The 22,504-nt window shown below is 38.0% G+C and overlaps 1 non-coding gene and 1 pseudogene across 1 annotated transcript; one reads left to right on the top strand and one right to left on the bottom strand.

Moving 5' to 3' along the window:
• Positions 1-7,974: 7,974 nt before the first annotated feature.
• Positions 7,975-8,046, top strand: LOC122230866. Its single transcript, XR_006207936.1, has one exon. It is a non-coding gene; the product is annotated as a small nucleolar RNA SNORD57 (small nucleolar RNA).
• Positions 8,047-18,702: 10,656 nt separating this feature from the next.
• On the bottom strand, positions 18,703-19,639 carry LOC102949670 (annotated as a pseudogene).
• Positions 19,640-22,504: the final 2,865 nt, after the last annotated feature.

Genomic DNA, 22,504 nt, shown 5'->3' with positions numbered 1-22,504 from the left:
GATAATCTGCATGTAAAAAAATCCCTTCTAGTTGATTCAAGTGTATGTAAAGTTCTTAGTTTATGTGTAATGTAATACTGGCAATGATGAGGAGGACAAAGAGATAAAAATAAATTAGAATGTAGTCCCTAGGACTCAGTGACATACTAGATGTGAAGGAGAGAGTAGACACGTGATGACCAGGTAGATGGTCATTAACCTTGAGTTTGAACAATTCAGTTGGCCTATTTGTGGAGAAAGAGCCCTCTGAATATCCATACTTAGTAGTATGAGTCTACTAAAGCTTAATAGAAACAATTGTTTGGGTGTCATTTGGGTAGCTGAAGGCATACTTACAGATGACCTATCCACTGAAGAGTGGATAAGGTAAAAAGAAGAAGGACATGGAAAGAAACTTGAGAAATATATTAAAGAGGTTATAAAGTAGATACACATCACTTTCAGATAGCTAAAAACTGAGGCTCTTTACCACATGAGTCTTGGTATCAGTCAAACACTACCACTATAGAAGTCAAAAGAGCCAGAAACTTAGTTTCCCATCCTCATAATACCTAGCCTAGGACTTGATCTAAGTGTGAATAGTTAGACTCACCCACTGACTTTCTCTAGAAATTCTGCTGGTTTTACTTGGAGTACTTTTTTCTATAAGTTTTTTTCAGCAGAATAAAATTGAGCCAAACTCTGGAACCTAGTATAGAAGACATAAATAACCAATAACCAATGCCAAAATTCCAGTTGTTAAGTATATTTTTATATAGAATGGATTCCCTTAAGTGAAATCTAAAATCATTAGATAAGTGAACATTCTCAAATTTAATTTGTGTTGTGTACCTTTTAAGCATAAAGTAGGAAGAGCAGTGGAAGAGCATTTTCTATAAATCTCCTGCTATATATATATTTTTTAAATACTCAATGAAATTGTCAGGAGTGGGAGAAGGTTTAGAGGAGTTAATATGTGTATGACTTACCTTAAAACTTAAATCACAGAATGTGATCCAAAGAATAGATCATTTAATCAGGATAAACAGAAACATTTTCTTATGTAGTAAACATGACCTGATATTGAAATTCAGTTGAAATTATTTAACATTCTAGTTCACCAAAATTTTTAAAGTCATTATATTTACATTAGAAAGTCAATAAATTATGTTAAGATAAAAATTCCAGTTTTACAAGTATTTTGCTTATCCAGATTTAGTCACAAAAATAAATATACAGATAGTTAAGAGTTTTACATTTTTTTGTCTGCCATTTTGGCATCTGGTAAATTAATGTAAAATTATTATATATTGGGGTGCCTGGGTGGCTCGGTCAGTTGGGCGTCCAACTTCAGCTCAGGTCATGATCTCACAGTCTATGGGTTTGAGCCCCGTATGGGGCTCTGTGCTGACAGCTCAGAACCTGGAGTCTGCTTCGGAATCTGTGTATCCCTCTCTCTCTGCCCCTCCCCCACTTGTGCTCTGTCTCTCTCTGTCTCTCAAAAATAAATAAATGTAAAAATTTTTTTAAAATTATTCAGTATTTTGAATTTTTATATAAAGAATAATGAATGTTACAGAATTCATTTCTCTCTTACCCACATCCTTTAAGAAATGGCAGATGCTTTGTAAAGTAGAAAAAAATATGGTAGCACTGGAATGACAAAACATAGGTAGGAACACTGATTCATTTAAGAGACTTCAATTACCAAGTTCAGGAAAATGTTGTTTATATTAATTTGCCTTGAATACAAGAGTCAACCAATTGTAGGGCTGTGTGCTTTTGCCAGAAGAGAAAGGAGTGAAGAACTAAAATTCCCTTAATAGCAACCAAGGATTCCCTTTAGGACGAAGTTAAACTATTCTTCTGGGGGCATTGTAGATTTGAATTTGGATGAGAAGTCCAGGTGTCCCATAGGGCATTACAGACTCCAAAATCATAAATATCAAGTCATTGTATACAGTTCTAATTTTAACAGTTGAAATTACACTTTATGCTACTGTTTTCTACCACAGATGACACTTATGACAGGTTTATGCAAACTTCAATTTCTCTATAAATTTGGATGTTAAGAGGCTTTGATTAGTATAGTCTTCATACATGATTTTAATAAGGCTAAAGTTCTGGATTCCCTTCAAGAGCTAACTCCAAACAAAATTGTCCTCATGTAAAATACAGCTGAGATTCCAGACCTACATATAACTTCCCACTTTAATGTGAAAATACATGAGAAATTTTACTAGGGAAAGGTCAAAGAGCAAAAGGAGAATGAAACAAAGGACCACAGTGGGATGTGGCATATATCAGTACTTTTCAGACTGTAATACAGTTGAATCGTGTGTGTGTGTGTGTGTGTGTGTGTGTGTTCTGAAAATGCAGATTTTGCCTCAATAGGTCAGAAGTGAGGCCAAGAGTCTTCATGTCTGAAAATGTGATGCCTCTGGACATGGCTTTCCATCATTGGAGGGTCTAGATGATCTCAGAGGTAGAAAATTGAAGAAACAAAAAAAAATAGGTTTGCAGTGCTGAGTAAAATGGTTCTATCAAAGCCTTATCTGTGGACTTACAGAATTCCTTATTGACTGTCGTGATATTCCATGCCCATTGCTTCTAATTAAGCAACTGACTTCATAGCAAATGCAGTGTGGCAATGTCCCCCTGATAATAAATTACCTCATCTTACTATTTTCCTCACCATCCTGATACAGGTAGCTTGCTAGAATGATGGAATCATCTTTTGAAAGTCAGTTACTGCACCACCTAGGAGGCATTACATGCATAGTTCAGCAAGACTCTCCAGAAGCCTGTATATTTTCTGAATCAATGTCAAATACATAGTACAGTCCCATAGCTAAAATTCATGAGTCCAGGAATCACATAGTGAAAATTGGAATGGTACCACTCGCTATTACCACTAACAACACACTAGCATAATTTTTGCAAGTCTTCTTATGCCTTTATGCTCTGCTAACATAAAGGTCTTAGAGCCAGAGGAAGGAATGCTTCCACTAACACAGACAACAATGATTCTGTTCAGCAAGAAGTTAAGACTGGCACTGGGCCACTTTGTGTTCCCCCTTCTTCTGAATCATCATGTAAAGAAGGGAGTTACTCTGCTGGCTGGTGAGACCACTGAGAAATTGGACTACTTTTCCACAGTGAAGATGAGGACAAGGAGGTTGTTCTTTAGTAGTGCCATTACCTGTAATTAAGGCCAATGGAAAACTCCAACAAACCAATCCAGGTGGCATTTCTAATAGCCAGACACTTAAGGAGTAAAGATAAAGAAGTTTAATCAATGAGTTGTTTGCTATAGAATAAGGGATTGTGGAATGGATAGTGGAAGAGATAATTGTGAACACCAGCTATGACCACATGACTAGTTACAGAAATGAGAAGTGTAATTGCCGTAAATATTTACTTCTCAGAATATATTTGTGTATGTGTGTCTGTGCATGTTTACATACCAACATCTTTGTCTATTTATATCTGTGTACATGTATATATAACAAACATTTTTGCTTTCTTTTCACTCATATTCTCTTATCCTGTAAAATAAAATGTATTGAATTTATATCATGGTAATTAATTATTGTTAATTTGACATCATAGTGTTTAAGTTACCAGATATCAAAGAAAAGAGTAAGCATCACTCAAGGATTTTAACTCATTTTCTGGAGAAGGGGTTAGTGCATTTTCAGTTTTACACAGCATAGTTACATCATGTTAGGTGGAATTATGACTTTGCTATTGTCCTTACTTGGAGTTTAAGTATGGTTTAAGAAATTGTGTGTGGGTGCCAGGTTGATAGTGGGTGGACTTGTGACACAGTTTGTTGTATGTGCCAATATGACCAGTCCACAGGATGTCTAGATAACTGATTAAATATTATTTCTAGTTGTATGCATGAGGGTGTGTCCAGAAGAGATTGGTATCACATCAGTGGACTGAGTAAAGTTGATGGCACTCCCTGATGCTGGTGGGCATCATGTAATCCATCGTGGGGCTGAATGGAACAAAAAGGCAGAGGAAAGTTGAATTCACTCTGCCCAACTGGTTGATCTGTGATATTTACCTCCATTCTCAGTACTTCAGACTTGATGGAATCTATATTATCCATAGGTTCTCCTATTCTCACATTTTAGAACTAGAGCATTGTATTTCCTGGCTCTCAGCCTTGCAGACAGAAAATCATGGGACTTCTCAGGTTTCATATTCATGTGATCCACTATCTTATAATAAAGTCTTCAGATATAGATAAGATATACGTACCTTATTGGTTCTGTACTCTGGACAACCCTGAGTAATACCAATAATAACTATACATTTCATGAACTTTTTTCTTTATTTTGCAAAATAGAGGTAAATATGATGCAACTGTTAACCGTTGTCCTCAAATAAGTCTGACTTAGAAGGTACCTTCTCAGAAGAGATATTGCATTATTACATAATGACTATTATTTTGTATATAAAATGTCATTGAGAAGGATGGTTCAAAACTTAACCAGCTTGACAATTACATTCTCTATTAAACCGGTATCCCTGGAATTAACCTCATTGACATGAGGCAATGGGCTTTTAATTTCCTGTCATCACTGTCAATTATGTTTTCAAGAAAAAGTTATAAAGTTATCCACAATACTTCATCCTTTGGAACAAATGCCCCATTGAAACCTGTATCCAGCTGCCTAAATATGGGAGGAAGGTACAAAACTGAGAATGGAAATCTGTACATGTTTGCAAAGTGCTGTTTAAGTAAGGAACAGAGGATGTGTCTCTATTTTCCAGCTCCAACATCTTTATTTTTAAAAATTTACTTCACTTAATTATTTGAAAGAATGCTTATCTAGTGTGGTCCCAACTCAACAGCATAAACTTCCTGAAGAAGAAACTCTATTAATGGAACCCATCAAACTTTGTTCCCATAAGCCCTCAACTTATTCTGAAGCCACTAAAGACTGCAAACACTATTTTGACAGAGAAACAATAAAAAGAAAGTCTAGACTAGAGCGTTGTTCACACATACATAATATATTTCTTACCAAGATTCTACCCTAACTAGTCCACAACTCAGATTGAGAAATACTGTTCTAGATTTGATTGGTGTTTGTTTTTACCTAAGTAAACATTGATTCTTTGAGCACAGTCTAGGATAATATTGTCAGTGACTTTATTAGCTAGGTATTATAAAATGATGAGAAAAAATTTATAAACACATAGAAGAATGAGAATCTATGAATTCTTTAAATCTCTAAGTAAGAAAATTAATATGTTCCTAATAAAGGGTATTTATATTATTATATCATATTATATTATATTAATCATTATATTATTATATTATTATTATTATTATTATTTTATTATTATTATTTTCGAAGTGTAGTTTAATCCATATTCAGGAGTGGTCCAGACAACTGGATGAACTTAATATTGTGCTATCATCTTTTACCTATAAATATTCATTAAATAATACATAATGTAACTTCATAGTTTACTTTTTAAAACTTTGCAGAACATCTGGTCTAAAATGTGAGCTTTGCAGAGATGTGTATTTTAGGTCTTTCCCAACATGACACCGAAATGAGAAAAACGATGTACAAAAATAAAAAAAGTGTGTAACAGAAATGAGAATGGGAACACATAATGGTTTCAGAATGGGAACAGGAGATTTTAGGGAATTTCTGGAGGGGATAAAGTAGTTGGAAGTTTAATGAAAGACACATCAGAGCAGGGGTCTGTGTAGATGAAACATGTATAAGAGAAGGCTGCACAGGAAGTCTGTTTCTGAGACCCCCAAAGCTTGTCTGCACATACCCAACCTAAAGTAGGACCAGACAGTGTATATTCCACACTCATATACTCACGGATTGATGCCAACCTTTTCATTCAAAGAAAAGCTCCGGAATGGAAACAAATCCTTCTGATTACGGAAGAAACACACACCAGTTGTTGATATTACCAATATACCAGTCTTTGAATTGTAACATTGTATGAGTAAGCAAAAACTTATATAATTTATAGAAATATCAGAATGATGAGAATATTATAAAGCAGCAAAAAATAACAAACTACAGAGGAGTTATTTGACAGAGGATAAGGTGGATCCTAAGCTTGTCTCCTCCCTTGAACACAGTTAGATAGGTATCAAATCATTCTGAACACCCAAGAAATCAATTGTAGATCTGAGAGAACAAAAATTGTAAGTCTAGAATTAGAAGAGTGACCACTTTTGGAAGTTCAGAGAGTTGACTTGAGGGAGATAGGACTATGGATACAGCCGCAGGGAGGGAGGCTGCTTATTGAGGGCTACTGCAAAGTAGTATAAACGGCAGAGTACAAAATCTGAATTTTTAGAAGGGGGATGTGCCTGGCTTAAACATGCTTAGGTGGCAAAGTAGGGTGGAGTCCCAGGACTGACAGCATGGTCTGAGGATCCCCTAGGTCACAAGAAGAATGGATGGCGCCAACATGCTACACTGTTCCCAGGCATAGGAGCAGGGACTCCTACTGAGGAAGCAAGCTGGGGTGCTGGCATTCTTCTCTGTTGCACTGTAAACTTCCAGCTGCTGTGGGGTTGTGTGACCAATTACTTTGCACAGGCTGGGAAATGGTAAAAGTGTGGTGAGACTCTACTCAAGAGGAATAGCACAGGTCTGCACTTCAGGAGTCCCTTAAATTTGGAGTTTTGAAGCTCAGTCAAGTGCATGAGAAAAAAAGCTCAGACACAGGCAGAGTGAACACAGGGTTCTGATGAAAACCAAGGACACAAGAGGGATGATTGATTGCTCTTCTTTGAGGTTCCTAGAAGAGTGGGGCATGTACACTTTCAGCTCTGAGAGAAAGTCTTAGAGGTTACAATCTCTAATCTCATGAGAGAAGGAGGCTCCAAAAACTCTAAAGATAGAGAAAGTCTTCCCCAGTTTTTCAGCGATCTGGTGTAGTTTGTATCGTGTGGAAACAATAATTTCTCAGAAAGATTAAAGGAACCAACCTGGCATGTTAGCCAGACAAGGAATTCAAGGGCTTTCTCTTCATCTTAACACTGCTTTTCTTTCTGTTGGCTTTGCTCTGGGGCAGGCTTTCCTCACATGTTATCCCTAGGTGCTCGGAGCCTTGTGAAATGGGAAATAACTCCTTCCTCACAGGGCTGTGGGGAAGACAATAAAATGAGATAATGTGTGGCAAGTGTTAATTCTTTCTGTTCAGATACTGTGTGTCATTTCTGTCTCCTGCTGGGACCCTGACTGGTACAGTGAAGTAAATATTGTTGGGGTATCACGCCGCAGCTCGGTCCTCGGACAATTCTGGGACCCGTGCGAGGTTTCCCAGATGGAGAACGGATTCTGCTGAGAGGAGATTGAAGCTGAGACAGCAGACGAGGGTATGGACCATGTCTTTTTCCTCTGGCTGCTTTGGAGATTTAATCTTTTTCAGTGGATTTGAGCAATTTAATTATGATGTCTCTGCAGATTTCTCGCCGTGCCCTGCACGAAGTGCACGTGCATGACGGTCTTTGCGCCCCGTACTCTGGCCCGTGCTTTGTGTCTGAATTAAAGACTTTTAGGATACAAAAATCAACAGGAAGATAGAATTCCTTTGTTCACATGAGAAAATGGAGAACACGACATGAGCGAAGGCATGAAGACTGGAAAGTGGAGGGTGCTCATAGGAGGACAGCATATTAGGGCCAGGACACTCTCTCCCTGGGGCTGGCCCCGGGAAACCCACTTCCAGAGCACGAGAGAGAGAAACAAACCAGGTGTTTCAGAAATTGTTTTATGTGATTTGTTAATAAAAGAATTTATTAATTCTTTATTAATAAAGAGGAAAAACCCTTTCCTGATTTCTGGCATCATAGGTTCATTTTGCCTGCTTTGGGACTCTATGTCCCATGTGGAATCATTTGGCAGATAATCCTGTGTGTTCGGCTTCTTCCATGCAACATCAGGTGAGCAATCTATACCACCCATTCGGGGGAGGACCAAAGCTGGCTGTTGGAGGTGATGAACTGTCTTAGCCTGACTTTGTAGAGTGGAGGCAAAAAAACTGATTTAATGAGCCTGATCCAGTGATACAGCACCTGGGCCAAACAGCCATCGACTAGAACATCGAGTTTCACCATGAGCTGTTTACCTGGTGAGTTCACAAATTAGAGGACGAAATAAAAGGATCTGAAAAACAACCTTACTGCAGCTAAAGGAAGAAGCACTGTGGGTGTTCTGATCACCCAAGTCAACTATCTCTCCTTCCCTGTACCCTGGCGAGATGGGAGGGACCAGATCTGGGTGAAGGTCTGGATGGGGGGAGAGAGAGATGGAGGGAGGGAGGGAGAGATGCTGGAGCCAGGAACACCGGTGTCATAAGGGAGTCAGGGTGGAAGGAGCAGTGGACGATTCTCTCAATAGATGCTGAAAAAGTATTTGGCAAAATACAGCATCAATCCTTAATAAAAGCCCTCAACAAAGTAGGTTTAGAGGGAACATACCTCAGCATCGCAAAGGTCATTTAAGAAAGATCCACAGCTAATATCCTCAATGGGGAAAAACTGAGAGCCTTTCCCATTACGGTCAGGAAAAAGGCAAGGATGTCCACTCTCACCATTACTATTTAACATAGTATTGGAAGTCCTAGCCTCAGCTATCAGAGAACAAAAAGAAAGAAAAAACATCCAAATCAGCAAGGAAGAATTCAGACTTTCACTGTTTGCAAATGACATGATATTCTATGTAAAAAATCCAGAAGACTCCACCAAACAATTTCTAGAACTATTACATGAATTCATCAAAGTCACAGAATGTAAAATAAACATGCAGAAATCTGTTGTATTTCTATACACCAGTAATGAAGCGGCAGAAAAAGAATCAAAGAATCAGTCCCATTTGGCGATTGTACCAAAAATAGTAAAACCCCTAGGAATAAAACTAAAGCGATAAAAGATATATACTCTGAAAACTATAGAAAACTTATGAAAGGAATTGAAGAGGACACAAAGAAGTCGAAAAACATTCCATACTCATGGATTGGAAGAACAAATATTGTTAATATGTCTATACTATCCAAAGCATCTACACATGTAATGCATTCCTTATCAAAATACCACCAGCATTTTTCACAGAACTAGAAAAAACAATCCAAAAATTTGTATGAAACCACAAAAGACCCCACATAGCCAAAGCAATTCTGAAAAAGAACAACAGAATTGGAGGCATCATGATTCCAGATTTCAAGCTATATTACAAAGCTATCGTCATCATGACAATATGGCACTGACACAGAAACAGATAGATCAATGGAACAGAAAACAAAACCTAGAAATGGACCCACTACTATATAGTGAACTAATCTTTGACAAAATAGGAAAGAATAGCCAATGGACAAAAGACAGTCTCTTAAACAAATGCTGTTGGGAAAACTGGACAGCAACATGCAGAAGTATGAAACTGGACCATTTTCTTACACCATACACAAAAATAAATTCCAAATGGAAGAAAGACCTAACTGTGAAACAGGAAACCACCAAATCCTAGAGGAGGACATAGGCAGCAACCCCTTTGACTTTGTCTATAGCAACTTACTAGACTCGTTGCTGAAGGCAAGGGAAACAAAAGCATAAATGAACTATTGGGACTAAGATAAAAACCTTTAGCAGAGCAAAAGAAACAATTAACAAAACTAAAAGACAGGGTATGGAATGGGAAAAGATATTTCCAAATAACTTATCTGATAAAGGGTTAGTATCCAAAATCTGTAAAGAACTTATCAAACTCAACACCCCAAAAACAAATGACCAAATTAAAAAATGGATGGAAGACATGAATAGTCATTTTTTCCCTGAAGACATCCAGATGGCTAAGAGACACATGAAAAGATCCTGAACATCACTTATCATTAGGGAAATACAAACCAAAACCATAATGAGATACCACCTCACATCTGTCAGAATGGTTAAAATTAACAATGCAAAAAACAACAGGTGTTGGTGAGGATGCAGAGAAAGGGGGACTCTCTTGCAATGTTGATGGGAATGCAAAGTGGTGCAGCCAGTCTGGAGAACAGTATGGAGACTCCTCAAAAAGTTAAAAATAGAAGTATCCGATGACTCAGGAATTGTACTAGTAGGTATTTACCCAAAGGATACAAAAATACAGGTTCAAAAGGGTACATGCACCATGATGTGCAGCATTATCAACAATAACCAAACTATGGAGAGTCCAAATGTCCATTAACTGATGAATGGATAAAGAAGTATATATATATGTGTATATATATATATGTATATATATATATATATATACATATATATATATACATATACATATATATATATACACACACACGCACACACACACACACACACACACACTTACACACACAATGGAATATTACTTGGCCATCAAGTAGAATGAAATCTTGCCATTTGCAATGATGTGTATGAGCTAGAATGTATTATGCTAAAGGAAGTAAGCCAATGACAGAAAGACAAATACCATATGACTTCACTCATATGTGGATTTTAATGAACAAAACAGATGAACATATGGAAAGGGTGTAAAAGAGAAGAGAGGTAAACAAACAAGAGACTTAATGATAGAGAACAAACTGAGGGTTTATGGAGGATGGTGGGGGGGGTGAATGGGCTAGATGGGTGATGAGTATTAAAGAGGACACTTTTTGTGATGAGCGGTGGGTGTTGCATGTAAGTGATGAATCACTGAATTCTACTCCTGAAACCAATATTGCACTCTATGTTAACTAAAATTTAAATAAAAAGTAAAAAAAAAAATTAACATTCTACAGACCTATGCAATAACATGGATTTTCAGAGAAAATCAGTAAGTGTCTAGACTCTAATGTATTCAGTCCCTTTCCTGGCCCTTGAGGGTATCCCTAAGGGGGGAAAATAGAGGACAGATGACTTGGTCTAATCTTGTGACCTGCACCTCCAGAAATACATAGTAATATTTGTTTTAAATACTTATGTGTTTTGTATCTTTAAACAAACATCTAATTAAAGGGCTTTTTTCTGGTATTGTGCCATATAAGAATAATTTGCTTTAGGTGTATGATACTTGTGATTGTCTTGAAAGAAACAGGAAGGTGAGCTGGCCTGCAGCAGACACCCCAGACCCAGCAATCTCTTGGGGCTCATTACAGGATTGAAAATGAGTGATGCACTCTCACTTCATTTGAAGTGTTTGTGCTGACAGATTCATTTCAAATGTATATATATTTCCTAAGTACTTATTTAGGACCTCATGTGGGTAAGCCACTGTGCTAACACTGCAAAAGATTGGAAGAGTACTAGGACTATTGAATTATGATCTAAAAAAATTTATGGGTCAAAATAAGTACTAATAAAGGCCATTTGTGACCCCCCAAATAAATAAAATACAGTGTTTCAAATGAGTGAGCATTTCTACCCTTTTCAAGGTAATTAGGAAATGCATCATAAAAATCTTTGAAGAAAGGGCACCATTTCAATTGTAATGAAGATGGGTGCACTTGGGGAAGCATTCTTTGTGGAGAGACCATATAAACAAAACCGTGTACCTGAGAAGGTGTTCACAGGCTTTCAGTAACTCATTTTGGTGATAACACTGAGTCTATTAGAATTGTGCAGGAAGAGAATGCAGAGATAAATCAAGATTTTCTTGGGATGGACCTTAATGCCATGGTGAGATACTGCAGGGATACACACACACACACACACACACACACACACACACACACACACACATAAACATACACACACACACACATTTAAGATGTTTATTTTTATTCCCACCTGAGGTCATTAATGTTAGGTCATATATAACTGCTAAAATTGTTGAATGCTGATCAACACATAGCAAATATGTAATCTGAACAATAAAGATAGATTTACATGTGTTTATATATCATGTAATATATACATATAAGAAGAAATAAACATGGATATGTGTATAGAGAGTTCGCTTCTTTTGAAATTCATATTGTGTATTTATTTATTTAATGTTTATTTATTTTTTAATATGAAATTTATTTTCAAATTGGTTTCCATACAACACCCAATGCTTATCCCAACAGGTGCCCTCCTCAATACCCATCACACACCCTCCCCTCCCTCCCACCCCCCATCAACCCTCAGTTTGTTCTCAGTTTTTAAGAGTCTCTTATCTTTTGGCTCCCTCCCTCTCTAACCTTGTTTTTTTTCCCTTCCCCTCCCCCATGGTCTTCTGTTAAGTTTCTCAGAATCCACATAAGAGTGAAAATATACGGTATCTGTCTTTCTCTGTATGACTTATTTCACTTAGCATAACACTCTCCAGTTCCATCCACGTTACTACAAAAGGCCGTATTTCATTCTTTCTCATTGCCACGTAGTATTCCATTGTGTATATAAACCACAATTTCTTTATTCATTCATCAGTTGATGGACATTCAGGCTCTTTCCATAATTTGGCTATTGTTGAAAGTGCGGCTGTAAACATTGGGGTAAAAGTGCCCTTATGCATCAGCATTATCCCTTGGGTAAATTCCTAGCAGTGCTATTGCTGGGTCATAGGATAGGTCTATTTTTAATTTTTTGAGGAACCTCCACACTGTTTTCCAGAGTGGCTGCACCAGTTTGGATTCCCACCAACAGTGCAAGAGGGTTCCCGTTTCTCCACATCCTCTCCAGCATCTATAGTCTCCTGATTTGTTCATTTTAGCTACAGTGACTGGCATGAGGTGGTATCTGAGTGTGGTTTTGATTTGTATTTCCCTGATGAGGAGTGACATTGAGCATCTTTTCATGTGCCTGTTGGCCATCTGGATGTCTTCTTTAGAGAAGTGTCTATTCCTGTTTTCTGTCCATTTCTTCGCTGGATTATTTGTTTTTCGGGTGTGGAGTTTGGTGAATTCTTTATAGATTTTGAATACTAGCCCTTTGTCCGATATGTCATTTGCAAATATCTTTTCCCATTCCATGGGTTGCCTGTTTTGTTGATTGTTTCCTTTGCAGTGCAGAAGCTTTTTATCTTCATGAGGTCCCAATAATCTTTGCTTTTAATTCCCTTGCCTTTGGAGATGTGTCAAGTAAGAAATTGCTGTGGCTGAGGTCAGAGAGGTTTTTTCCTGCTTTCTCCTCTAGGGTTTTGATGGTTTCCTGTCTCACATTCAGGTCCTTTATCCATTTTGAGTTTATTTTTGTGAATGGTGTGAGAAAGTGGTCTAGTTTCAATCTTCTGCATGTTGCTGTCCAGTTCTCCCAGCACCATTTGTTAAAGAGACTGTCTTTTTTCCATTGGATACTCTTTCCTGCTTTGTCAAAGATTAGTTAGTCATAGTTTTGTGGGTCCAGTTCTGGAGTCTCAATTCTATTCCATTGGTCTATGCATCTGTTTTGTGCCAATACCATGCTGTCTTACTGATTACAGCTTTGTAGTAGAGGCTAAAGTCTGGGATTATGATGCCTCCCACTTTGGTCTTCTTCTTCAATATTACTTTGGCTATTAGAGATCTTTTGTGGTTCCATACAAATTTTAGGATTGCTTATTCTAGCTTCAAGAAGAATGCTGGTGCAATTTTGATTGGAATTGCATTGAATGTGTAGATAGCTTTGGGTAGTATTAACATTTTAACAATATTTATTCTTCCAATCAATGAGCATGGAATGTTTTTCCATTTCTTTATATCTTCTTCAGTTTCCTTCATAAGCTTTCTATAGTTTTCAGCATACAGATCTTGTACATCTTTGATTAGATTTATTCCTAGGTATTTTATGCTTCTTGGTGCAATTGTGAATGTTATCAGTTTCTTGTCTTTTTGTTGCTTCACTATTAGTGTACAAGAATGCAACTGATTTCTGTACATTGATTTTGTATCCCACGACTTTGCTGAATTCATGTATCAGTTCTAGTAGAATTCTAGTAGAATTCATGTATCAGTTCTAGACTCTTTGGTGGGGTCTGTCAGATTTTCCATGTATAATATCATGTCATCTGTAAAAAGTGAAAGCTTAACTTCATCTTTGCCAATTTTGATGCCTTTGATTTCCTTTTGTTGTCTGATTGCTGATGCTAGAATTTCAAAGACTATGTTAAACAACAGCAGTGAGAGTGGACATCCCTGTCATGTTCCTGATCTCAGGGGGAAAGCTCTCAGTTTTTCCCCATTGAGGATGATATTAGCTGTGGGCTTTTCATAAATGGCTTTTATGATGTTTAAGTATGTTCCTTCTATCGCGACTTCCTTGAGGGTTTTTATTAAGGAAGGATGTTGAATTTTGTCAAATGATTTTTCTTCATTGATTGACAGGATCATATGGTTCTTTTGTTTTATTTTATTAATGTGATGTATCACATTGATTTGTGAATGTAGAACCAACCCTGCATCCCAGGAATGAATCCCACTGGATTATGGTGAATAATACTTTTTATATGCTGTTGAATTCACTTTGCTAGTCTCTTATTGAGAATTTTTGCATCCATATTCATCAGGGATATTGGCCTGTAGTTCTCTCTCTCTCTCTCTCTCTCTCTCTTTTTTTTTTTTTTTTTTTTTTTTTTTTTTTGCTGGGTCTCTGTCTGGTTTAGGAATCAAAGTAATGCTGGCTTCATAGAATGAGTCTGGAAGTTTTCCTTCCCTTTCTATTTTTTTGGAACAGCTTGAGAAGGCTAGGTATTATCTCTGCTGTAAATGTCTGGTAGAATTCCCCAGGGAAGCCATCTGGTCCTGGACTCTTATTTGTTAGGAGATTTTTGATAACTGATTCAATTTCTTCACTGGTTATGGGTCTGTTCAAGTTTTCTATTTCTTTCTGTTTCAGTTTTGGAAGTGTGTGGGCGCTTAGGAATTTGTCCATTTCTTCAGGTTGCCCAATTTGTTGGCAATAATTTTTTATAGTATTTCCTGATAATTGTTTGTATGTCTGAGGGATTGGTTGTAATAATTTCATTTTCACTCATGATTTTATCTATTTGGGTCATCTCCCTTTTCTTTTTGAGAAGCATGGCTAAAGGTTTATCAATTTTGTTTATTTTTTCAAAAAACCAACTCTTGGTTTCATTGATATGCTCTACAGTTTTTTTTTAGATTCTATATTGTTTATTTCTGCTCTGATATTTATTATTTCTCTTCTTCTGCTGGGTTTGGGGTGTCTTTGCTGTTCTGCTTCTAGTTCCTTTAGGTGTGCTATTAGATTTTGTATTTGGGATCTTTCTTGTTTCTTGAGATAGGTCTGGATTGCAATGAATTTTCCTCTCAGGACTGCCTTCACTGCATCCCAAAGCATTTGGATTGTATTTTCATTTTCATTTGTTTCCATATATTTTTTAATTTCTTCTCTAATTGCCTGGTTGACCCATTCATTCCTTAGTAGGGTGTTCTTTAACCTCCATGCTTTTGGAGGTTTTCCAGACTTTTCTCTGTGGTTAATTTCAAGTTTCCTATCAATGTGGTCTGAAAGTATGCATGGTATGATCTCAATTCTTGTATACTTATGAAGGGCTGTTTTGTGACCCAGTATGTGATCTATCTTGGAGAATGTTCCATGTGCATTCGAGAAAAAAGTATATTCTGTGGCTTTGGGATGTGGATTTCTAAATATATCTGTCAAGTCCATCTGATCCAATGTATCATTCAGGGCCCTTGTTTCTTTATTGATAATGTGTCTAGATGATCTGTGCATTTCTGTAAGTGGAGTATTAAAGTCCCCTGCAATGACCACATTCTTCTCAATAAGGTTGCTTATGTTTGTGATTAATTGCTTTATGTATTTGGGGGCTTCCGTATTCAGTGCATAGACATTTATAATTGTTAGCTCTTCCTGATGGATTGACCCTGTAATTATTATATAATGCCCATCCTCGTCTCTTGTTACAGCCTTTGATATAAAGTCTAGTTTGTCTGATATAAGTATGGCTACTCCAACTTTCTTTTGACTTCCAGCAGCATGATAGATAGTTCTCCATCCCCTGACTTTCAATCTGAACGTGTCCTCAGGTCTAAAATGAGTCCCTTATAGACAGCAAATAGATGGGTCTTGTGTTTTTGTCCATTCTGATACCCTATGTCTTCTGGTTGGAGCATTTAGTCTATTTACATTCAGTGTTATTATTGAAAGATATGAGTTGAGATTCATTGTGATGTCTGTAGGTTTCATGCTTGTAGTGATGTCTCTGAGACTGTGGTCCTTGCAACATTTCACTCACAGGATCCCCCTTAGGCTCTCTTGTAGGGCTGGTTTAGTGGTGATGAATTCCTTCAGTTTTTGTTTGTTTGGGAAAACCTTTATCTCTCCTGTTCTGAATAACAGACTTTCTGGATAAAGGATTCTTCGCTGCATTTTTTTTTCTGTTCATCACATTGAAGATTTCCTGCCATTCCTTTCTGGCCTGCCAAGTTTCAGTAGATAGGTCTGCCATTGGTCTTATTGGTCTCCCTTTGTAAGTTAGAGCCTGTTTATCCCTAGCTGCTTTCAGAATTTTCTCTTTATCCTTGTATTTTGCTCATTTCACTATGATATGTCGTGCAGAAGATCGATTCAAGTTATGTCTGAAGGGAGTTCTCTGTGCCTCTTGGATTTCAATGCCTTTTTCCTTCCCCAGATCAGGGAAGTTCTCAGCTATGATTTGTTCAAGGACACCTTCAGCCACTTTCTCTCTCTCTTCCTCTTCTGGAATTCCTATGATATGGATATTGTTCTGTTTGATTGCATCACTTAGTTCTCTAATTCTCCCCTCATACCCCTGGATTTTTTTATCTCTCTTTTTTCAGCTTCCTCTTTTTCCATAACTTTATCTTCTACTTTACCTCTTCTCTCTTCTGCCTCTTCAATCTGTGCTATGGCCACCTCCATTTTATTTTGCACCTCATTTATAGCATTTTTTAGCTCCTTATGACTATTTCTTAGTCTCTTGATCTCTGTAGCAATAGATTCTCTGCTGTCCTCTATGCTTTTTTCAAGCCCAGCGATTAATTTTATGACTATTATTCTAAATTCTTGTTCCGTTATATTGCTTAAATCGTTTTTGATCAATTCGTTAGCTGTTGCTACTTCCTGGAGTTTTTTTTGAGGAGAGTTCTTCCGTTTCGTCATTTTGGGTAGTCCCTTCAGTGGCTCCAAACTGCAGGGCACTTCCCCTGTGCTGTCCGGAGTAACTTGTGTTGGTGGGTGGGGCTGCAGTCAGACCCAATGTCTGTCCCCAGCCCACTGCTGGGGCCACAGTCAGACTGGTGTGTACCTTATCTTCCCCTCTTCCAGGGGCAGTACTCACTCTGGAGTGGGGTGGCCCCTGGCTGGGCTACTTGCACACTGCCAGGCTTGTGGTGCTGCTTCGATGGGCTCTTGCCAAGGGTGTATTAGCCGGGGTGGATCCACAAGTTGCACAGGGGCAGGAGGGGCAGGCTTAGCTCATTTTGCAGTTGGTGGTCCCCTGGGAGAGGGGCCCTGCAGCACCAGGAGGGAGGCAGGCCCATCAGAGGGATGGATCCACAGAAACACAACACTGGGCCTTTTTGCAGTGCAAGCAAGTTTGGTGATGGAGAACTGGTTCCCTTTAGAATTTCGGCTGGGGGAGAATAGTACTTTCCAGGGCCTTTGTTTCCCTGCTGAGCTGAGCTCTGTCTTCTGGGGCTCAGCAACTCTCCCTCCCGGTGTCCTCTCACCCTCCCCTCTCTCTGAGAGCAGGGCTGTTGACTTTTAATATTCCAGATATTAAGTCCTGCTGGCTGTCAGAACTCACACAGTCCGGCCCCTCTGCTTTTGCAAGCCAGACTTGGGGGCTCTGCCTTGCCAAGCAGGCTGCCCCTCCACCACCCTGGTTCCCTCCTGCCAGTCCGTGTAGTGTGCACCTCCTCTCCGCCCTTCCTACCCTCTTCCATGGGCCTCTTGTCTACGCTTGGCTCTGGAGAGTCCGTTCTGCTAGTCTTCTGGCAGTTTTCTGGGTTATTTAGGCAGACGTGGGTGGAATCTAAGAGATCAGCAGAACAAGGTGGCCCAGCATCCTCTTACACTGCCATCTTTCCCTCTGTCCATCTGTGTATAGAAAGTTCTAGTCATGCTCGCCATATATACACATAATCTGGTAGCAATGGCAATCCATTAGAAGTTATTGAAGAAGGATATTATTTAATCAGACTTCTGTGTATAAAGAATACTCTGACAGCAATGTTTTGGAAGTAAGAGAATATCAACAGGATGTGAGAAAAGAAACAAGACTGTAGCAAATGACAGATATGAGTAGTTTTAGCGTGAGAACCTCAGTGGTATCAGTAGACTCTGTATAGAATCACTGGTGAGGGAGGAAGGGCATGGGTGTCCTGAAATGGGATGACTCATACGTTTTGGGCTTTGTTCACTCATACGCAACTGTGACTCTACTGTGGATTAAATGTGATATGAGTCTTCCGTCTGCATGACTGTAATGGCTGTCAAAGACATGATATTCAAATTCCTTTCAGAAGTGTTAAATTATTACAGGGCTTAATGAATTTATGAAGCCACATTGAAAATATAAAAACGTGTAAAATAATTTGTTTTCCTCTTTAGTATGACATGAACACTTGGTTAGAATTCTTTCTATTTTTGAATAATAGACATACATATTTAAGAAAGCGAATTGTATGCCTACCTTAGTCATTAAAATGCTAATGCAATTATACCTACAAAAGACTTTGATAGCTAATCAACACTTAATAACACCTAATCTGTAATTTTGTGTCATTTTAATGAAAGGAGAGTAGATATTATTATGACTTCTAAGTATTTCTCTTTAACATTTTTCTCAGTGAATCTATGACTTTCTTATTTCTCAAGCTATAGATAATTGGATTTAAGAAAGGAATTATGATAGTATAAAATACAGAGTCCATCATACCCTGATCATCTGATTGTGCACATACAGGGTGCACATACATTAAGACAAGAGAGCCATGGTACAAAGAGACAGATAAGAGATGGGATCCACAGGTGGAGAACGCTTTTCTTATGCCTTGTAGTGACTTCTTTTTTAAGATTGTAAAGAGTACTAGTGTATAGGAGACAAGAACTATCAGAATGGTGAACATCTGTATTGACCCAGCAAAAATGAATACCATCAGAAAATTAATAGAAGGGTCAGTACAAGAAATCTTAAACAATGGTATAATGTCACAGTAAAAGTGATGTACTATGATGGAATCACAGAAGGTTAATCTGAATAACAAAGCATTATGAATTATGGCATGAAGAAGGCTACCTGAAAATGACAAAACTAACAGCCGGATGCATAGTGTATTGGACGTAATCACTGGGTAAAGTAATGGTTTGCATATGGCCACATAGTGATCATAAACCATTGTTTCCAGCAGAAAACATTCTGTGGTTATACTGATTGCCAAGGGAAAAAACTGTATCATGCATTCAGAAAGAGATATCATTTTGCTCTTGGCAAAGAAGTTGACCAGCATCTTGGGTGTCACTGTGGATAATATCTAAGCATCCACAAATGCCAAACTTCCAAGGAAAAAGTACATGGGGATGTGAAGCTGAGGGTCATTCCATATGAGAGCAATCAGACCAAGGTTCCCCACAATGGTGAGAAGATAGATAACCAAGAACACCAGGAATAGGGGGATTTGCCACTGTGGTTCATATGTGAGTCCAGAGAATTAACTCTGTCAGCAATGTTGCATTTTCCTTTCCCATGTCCTCACTGGGTATTGCCTGAAATGAAATGGAGTAAGTTTTTTAAATGTCAATAAGAATTTATATGTGAAAATATGGGGAGGAGATTTGAGATACAGTTGTGCACATCAGAATCCCCTCTTAATTTTATTACATATTTAGTGGAATCTATTTTGGAGCTAAGGAAAATAGTACAATTATTTAAATATTAAAATGCAGCAATAAACAGATTTTGGAAAATGGAAGACATTATACATATGTGCTAAATTTATGGTACAGGATTCATTATGAAACAGAAATTCTGTGTCTTGAATGTCTTGAAAGGGAAAGAAGCTTGAAGGGCCAGGTTAGTAAAGTTAATTAAATAGCTTATGAAAGATCTTGAATATTATTTATCAGGGGATAAACATGCACTGAAAACAAGAGGAAGGAATAGCACTCTAAGACTCTCTTTTAAAGTGAATATATGGTAGTATAAAAAATAGGCTGAAGGGAGTAGAAACTGGGCTCAGGAATACCAGGCAACAAGAAGTTACTACTGTCTAGCTGTTCTCAAATCAGAGTACACATCAGAAATGTCTGGGGAAACTTTTGTGTAAAATATAGATTTGAAACTTTACTGTAGAAATTAATTTAGTGTGTCAAGAACTAAAGCTAATAATCTGTATTTTAAACTTGCTCCATGGTGATCTACATACATGTGACTTGGCTAGTCCACTAGCAAATTGACATTGAAATTAACAAGAAGATTAAGACATGGATGCCGAAGAATTCAGGATGTAGAGGCAGTTAGTACCTCTGTGATATATTGGAGCTGAAGGGGTCTTCAGTGAGGAATAAAGAAGTACCTGGGTAACTGGGTAGATTTTCCTCAAAACTGATTAAGAACTAGAAGGCAGTGGCCAGTTTGTGGACGTCTAGGTGATATATACTTTGTAGTATGAGTTACAAGAGCTTAATGGAAATAATGACTTGGAAATCATTGGAGTAGGTGGAGGCACACTTACGTATGATCTATCTATTAGAGAATACACCAAGTGTCAAGAGAAGGGCAAGAGACTAAACTGACAAAAGTATGGTAAAGTGGCACCGAAGATGTGTGCCATTTTCAGAAGCCAGTCCAATCCTCTTTTCTCCCACATAATCTTGGTGACAGGCAAAGTCTACCACCCACTCTAGGAGCCAAAAGTTGTGCCACTAACAACTAGAGTGAGGGCACCTGATGTAAGTTTGGCAAATCTAACTTCCCCACACTGGTTTAAAATTTGGAGTGCGGGAGTAAAAGGGACAAGGACAAAAGAGAATTTGGGTTGCTAAGGCAGCCAAGCTATAAAATGAAGGTTCCAGAGGTGCCTGTGTGGCTCAGTTGGTTAAGTATCTGACTTCATCCCAGGTCATGATCTTGTGGTTCGTGAGTTTGAGCCCTGTGTCCACCTCTGTGCTGACAGCTCAGAGCCTGCAGCCTGCTTCAGATTCTGTCTCCCTTTCTCTCTGCCCCTCCCCCTCTCGTGCTCTGTCTCTCTCTCAAGAGTAAATAAACATTTAAAAAATTTAACAAAAAAAAATAAAATGAAGATTCCAGCAAATGCATCCTGCACCCACAACAATGACCCACCCTGTCAGTGTGAACAGTGGCATTCCCATACAGCCGGTGTGAAAACAACCCTCGTGGATACAGTGTTGGGACATGATTTTGGCTGTTCACAGATTGCCTTCCTTCCTTCTTTGCTATCTATTTTTTTCAAGCTGGTTCCTTCAATCTCCCTCACATTTCTATGTTAGAGAAAATCCATTCAAAAACACCATTTCTTGTTGAAGCTAATAGTTCTGACTGACAGCAATGAAAGATGGAGAGAGACTGGGAAATGATACTGAGCAGAATGATGAAGAAGAGAAGGGAAACAGGGCAGATGAGTGTCATGAACATAAGGAAAGGAAGATATTCAAGAAGGACAAAGAAAGTTATGGCACCAGTCACTAAAATAAACGCTCTAGTAGGACAAGGAGTGAACAGATGTGATGGAGCATGGAAGCTAAGAGATTTTCAGTGGCTTTAATGAGGACCATTTCTGTTATGTGATGCAGTGGAGGCCAGAGAATAATGAGAAGTAAATGGGAAACAAGTTACACAACAGTGAACCGGGAAACAAAGTTGAGCCCTCCAGGAATGTGGACGACAGTTATTGTTTGTCTGCTGTGGTAGACAAATACAAAATATTTTTCCTATATATCATTTAATAAAAGTGTTCAGAAGAGAGAAGCAGAGAGGATGTCATCACAAAGAGGAAGAAGACAGTAGAAGGAGAAATTTGGGTGGGTGGAGATCACAAGATGCACAAAGAGAATAATAGACATGTTGATGAATTTTATTCTCACAGAGAATAATAGACATGTTGATGAATAAGTGTGGGAAAGATAAAGAAGGATTCAGAATATATCAGATAAAGTTAATGGACGACAAAAGGGAAAAGCTCAGAATTAGGGAATACATATTTATCTTAACCTTTGTTTTACTTAAAGTTGTCAACTTTCAGGCTCCTGCATGGCTGTCAGTTAAACGTCTGACTCTTGATTTCAGCTCAGGTCATGATCTCATGGTTTGTGAGATCAAGCCCAACATTGGACTGTATGCTGACAGTGCAGAGCCTGCTTGAGATTCTCTCTCTACCTCTCTCTCTCAAAATAAATAAATAAACTTAAAAAATAATAATAAAGTTGTCAATTTGGGGAAACTTGTTTTATTCAAATTTCCTTGTTTAATTTTCTATGGAATATGTGTAAGCAAGATTTTCATTTTAAATTTTACTTCGCAAATTTTGTGCTGTTCACAAATACACTAGCACTGCCTGAAAGTTCTTTTCATATTTAAAAGTGCCTTTACATTTGTTATTACAA

This window comes from Panthera tigris, chromosome C2 (assembly GCF_018350195.1).
Source record: "Panthera tigris isolate Pti1 chromosome C2, P.tigris_Pti1_mat1.1, whole genome shotgun sequence".
Classification (NCBI taxonomy): Eukaryota; Metazoa; Chordata; class Mammalia; order Carnivora; family Felidae; genus Panthera; species Panthera tigris.
This window is presented reverse-complemented; position numbering and strand designations above follow the sequence as displayed.